Here is a 5,340-nt window from a genome sequence, read left to right on the forward strand (position 1 = left end):
GGGCATTATTTTGGCCACCAAAAGCTAGCATTTTCTCCAGAATATTCATCAAATATTGAAGTATCAAAAAGCAAGAGTTACACTTGGGGACTACATATCTAACCTTCAGGGAATGAGCATTTTGCTGAAAGCTGCACTCCAATCTAAATTAGATTAGATTTTTCTCCCCACCAAAGCATCTACATTCAGAGATTGATAATAGCATTGTTTACACCAGATTTGCTCAGTGCTCTAGTCCCAGCCTTGAGACACAGGCAGTCATTAAATACATGTATGAGATTTCAGATTCTTCTAGATTTTTTAGGCTTGGACTCAGTGGCAGACAATTAAATCTTTGCCAGATTGGGTGAGAATTTTAACTCAGACACTACACTACCCACATCATTCATATATTTATATCGATTGCTTTAGACTACTGTCTGCTTACCAATAGTCCTGAATTTTGGATGCAAGAATAACAGGGTCTAAAGTAGTGTTTTGTAATACACAGAAGGACAAGTGGAATAGTATAAAAGCAATCAACAAGAAAGTTGAGAAATGGGAAGCTGAAAGCAGACCATCTTTTTCAGCTACTATTTAATTTAAAAAAAAATCTTTGTGCAAATGATATGAACTTGAATTCTAATGCTAGAAAAGAGTATAGCATGGTAAAAGAGAAAAAAAAATAATTCTCATTGAGAGGCTTGAAGTCTCTCATCCCTGTCTAAATGAATGAAGCCGTCTTCAGCTGCTGTATTGGCTCAGGGTTTTAGAACAGATTTTCATACTACTGAAAATGAGAATTTCTAACCTGCTCAGGGGAAAGTTTAGATGCTGCTGAACTTCAACTGTTGTTGAAGATGTTCATTAGTCCTCTTAAAATACTTTTGAATTATTTTGCTTAGATGACCATGAATGCTAAAGAAAAAAAAAACAACAAACAAACAAACAGAAACAAAAAAAACCCCACCAGAAAATAAGACATTATTAGCTGCACAATTATAAGACACGAAAAAAGCCAAAGCAATAGACCAGAACACAGGAAAACTTGAGAGTACAACTGTAATGACATTTATTAAACAGCATGCTACAACAACTAGAGTTAGGAAAAGAGTTAAGTATAGATAATAAAGTGATCAGCAAATACACTAGCCTAAAAGAAACAGAATATATTGAAGCATAAACAAAAATCAAATTAATCATGCACTACACAGTCAGAAAATAGGTTTCTTTAATATTACATCTTCTCAGTTTTAAGTAATCTCTAAAGACATGGAATCCTTTTTATGCAATGCCACAAGGTGTTTTACAAATGAAAGCTGGTGTTTATTAAAATATACAAGGCAAATTTTTTTATATATATATATAAACATTTTACACTTCTATTTGTTCCCCAAACATACTTTTTGTTCCTGGCAAACTTTTTGCCAGGTTTGAAAAAAAAAAAAAAAGCAACTCCTCAAAAAACATGATGTTACAAATATTTACATAATTTTCTTGTCTTAGATGAACATTTTTATAAACTGAAAGGGAACTTTTATGTAAAATAAGGGCATGTCAGCAATTCTTAGCCATGCTTTTTGTATCTTGAATAGTAGTCCATTAATCTTTTGCCTTATCTCACACCATTTGGCTCACATTATGATCTCATTTTCCACTGTGTTTCATCCATCAGTAGTAGTCTCAAGTAAAGGCCACTTCGCATTGGGTCTTCCCATCAGAAAGGAGCATGAGAGAAAACTCAGGTTTTCACAAAATGTCTCAGTGAAACCAGGGCAGGCATTCTTTGGTCAGAGAGTGAGGTGACATTCTGATGCAAGTATTTGCTTGATTAGCAACCTTCACCTGGTGCTGCTGCCGTTCTAGGGTGACCTTTTGCAGAAAGTGGCTAACATTCAAAAAGAATTGCAAAGTGCTTAAAATGAACTAGGTACATAGGTTATAGCTTCCCACTCATAAATAATGCACAGTTTCCAAGGACTGAAAAGCTGCTTACAGTGATGACAATAGTCTGCTAAGGTAAAAATACTTTTAAGTTATCAAGGACCTTCAACTAGGTAAGCACTTCATGTCTTTGGAACTGCTCCAGGCACATGTTATTACTATTCAAAGTTGGAAATACGTGGGTTATGCTTGGATTCCTGCATACTGCAGTACAAAAGACTGTAATCATAAAGGCAGAGAGATAATGTAATTTTTAACAATATAAATATACTATTTATAGTGGAATAAAGTATTTATTCAATAATAAGACAGCAATAGATGGGAAAAAAACCATACATATAACTACTGAAGGCGCATAAACTTTGGTCTCATTTTGTTCCCATCCTCCATCCCCAATAAAGCCCTGAACTTAAATACTTTAGATTTTTCCATTCTTTCTTGAAATAATCCACAATTCCTAATACTAGGACTTGCTTTGAAAGGAGCAAGCAAATGGTCTTATATGTAACAAACAAATCTTCAGGAGACAGAAGATAAAGCTAATTTAAAGAAAAAGTTCTGTGCAATCTGACCAGTAACCTTTCAGCACAATGGTAACAACAGGGCAAAAGGTAAAGAAAAAAGAGTAGTTTTTTAAGCATTTGACCTCTTATTTGAAAAACAGCTGTGTGAGCTAACAGTATACAATGACAAGTAGTAGGTCCACTTCCCTTATAAAGAAAGAACTCATCACTTTCCTACTGACATGAATCAGAGGAGGGCAACATACTTGATCAGACAAACCACACTGGCAGTATTACCAACACAAGTGAATAGTTTTCTCGGCATACAAACATGGGTTTGCTATCTGTAATCAGAAGATGTCATATATAGGCAAGTCTCCTCAGATATGTGGAATATCTTAGTCCTAAAAAGGACATCAATCTATCATTAAACAAAAGACGTGCAACCAAATCAAAGTTTCAGAAATTTGTTATGATGTTCAAAGACATCTGTTGAAATTCAAAGCAGCAGAAGTTTTACCATTATGCAATGAATCATAGGTCACGTGAAAAGGCACTAAGCTGCTCTTGGGTTGTTAAAAAGGCCTTACTACACTTTGATCCAAATATACATCCACGAAAACAAATCCTAGAGGTAACTCAGAGCTGATTTGTGGACTTGACATATACAGAGGCAGAGAACCCTACCCTCAACTATTTGTAGTACCTGTAGTCAGGATATAACCACTAGTGTTTTAGAGTGCAAGTTCCGGGTTTCACTATGCACACCAAGTACTTCAAAAGTTATTTAAACAGAAATTAAGAACCAATATTAAAGAAGTTATTAATATATCTTTAACAACTTAAGGCCATCATATAGAGAAGATGGATCCAGAATCTTCTTGGGAGCTGCACAGTTAACAGGACAAAAGGCAACCGATATAGGATGCAGTATGTTTAAAGCCTCATTACATATTGGATGGAGGGAGGGGGAATCACAATGAGGGCAGTCAAACATTGGACAGTGAGGAGAACACCGAATTTGCAAAATCTTCATTCCTGGAAATACTGAAAATTTAATGGGACAATTCTCTGAGCAACTGCTCAAAGGTGGCCCTAATCTGAGTGAGAGGTGGGATTAAGAGCTCCAGAGGTTCCTTTCCAACCTACATCACTGTAAGAATCTGTAGAATAATCCCATTCTTTCCCACATCATGCTTTTTTCGACAGATATCAAGGGGTCTGCTCATATATACTTTAGAGAATCAAGAACAAGAGATGCAACTGTGCTTTTGCAATCAGGCACTAATGAGTCTAGCACGAAGTATAATAATTCATTTGTTCCTGATCCTCCACTAACAATACATTATGATAAACAAGGGGTTATGTTTTTGCTTTTAATTATTCAAGGCAGAATTGTGAATGAGAAACTAGCCTTAACTATTGCCTTAATTCTGCTAAGCAAACATTAAGATACGCTGTTAGTTTTGAAGCTTGTCTGCGCTTCTTGTAAAAGCAGTTCTCCCTAAGAGGCAGCATCTTTACATAACTCCTGTCCTTTACATGGGCATAAAAGACAAGAGTAATTCAACTGCAGAAATAGAACAACAGCAAAGGAGAATTAAAAAAAGATAAGTGATAAATGCATCACAAAACCAGAAAGCAAAACATTATATAGGGTTGTTTTACTGCATTTGCTTAGGTGTGAATCTTTTTTCAGCAAAGTACTAGTACCAGACAACTGCGACCAAGTAAATTCAACGAATCCCTACATGATTATGTAAGGAGTTAAACGTTATTGCCACCTTTGTCCAATCTCTGTACTAAAGCACAAGAAACTAGAATTCAGAGTATTACTTAATGAAAAAATCCCCAACATTTTGAAGTACCAAGAAAAACCTTTCCAAAAAAACAAAACAGGAAGAGATTTTTACACAAAGCCCACAATATTTTTTTTAAGATACTTCAGATAAAACTCTACGCTATTGTATCATAAGCACATAGTAAGGCACATCATAAGACATTAAGTAAATATACAGTAATTTAAGTATTAGACTATACAGTGGTACAAAAAATTCTTGAGGTTTAATTTTTCTGTCCCCAAAGATGATGTTAACAAAAATAAGTTCTTAAAAACTTCTCAAACCATCATAGACCTGAATATTTTTTGTAAGATTGTAAACATTTTATTCTTTAAAGAAATGTAAAAAATTCTTTAAAATCAGGACAATTTTCTTGTCTTATTTTCTCCAAAGTACTATTACACAACATCACTTCATAGTAAAAATAAGACATTAAACTTCTGTTATATGGTTAAGTCAAGTATCTGATACCACATCTTGAAGAAACTTGTCAATTATCTTTCACTCCACAGAAAGAAGGCACCTTTTCTCTAATAATTTAACCCATATGAAGAGCACAGACTCTTGCTTTTAAAAAAGTTATTTCTAAACATTTGCTTAAGTATGAACACACACCCTGGTAACATAAATACTATTTAGAGGACACTTACAGTCAGTGCTTGCTTTTCAACAAGAAGCCCAAGCACTATTTCACATTCAAATTAGTGTTTAATCTGTGTAGAGTAGATTTACCATTTTGTTAGACATCCCCTTTGGTATATTGTAGAAGCACTCTGAAGTGTTTTGTAAGGCTGATTTCAAACAAAATCTAAGAAGATGTTCTCAAAATGTAATTTTAAGTAGGAAATTTGGTGAGAAATATCGTTGCTAAAGCAATTTCATAGTAGAATCTTTTTAGGGATGAATATTAAACTTTGATTGCATACTGGCAGTGAAAATCAGAAAAGCTCATTGCTTAATTCTTTGTGCATGAATGAACTTTTTAATTTAAGAAAGAGCTGATCACAGCTGTTTCAGTCTCTGTTTGAAGACTTTACTAAAGCTGTGATGCAGCCCTAAAGCTCACAGAAAAG

The sequence above is a fragment of the Mesitornis unicolor genome, unplaced genomic scaffold, assembly GCF_000695765.1.
Source record: "Mesitornis unicolor isolate BGI_N332 unplaced genomic scaffold, ASM69576v1 scaffold20795, whole genome shotgun sequence".
In the NCBI taxonomy this organism is placed as follows: domain Eukaryota; kingdom Metazoa; phylum Chordata; class Aves; order Mesitornithiformes; family Mesitornithidae; genus Mesitornis; species Mesitornis unicolor.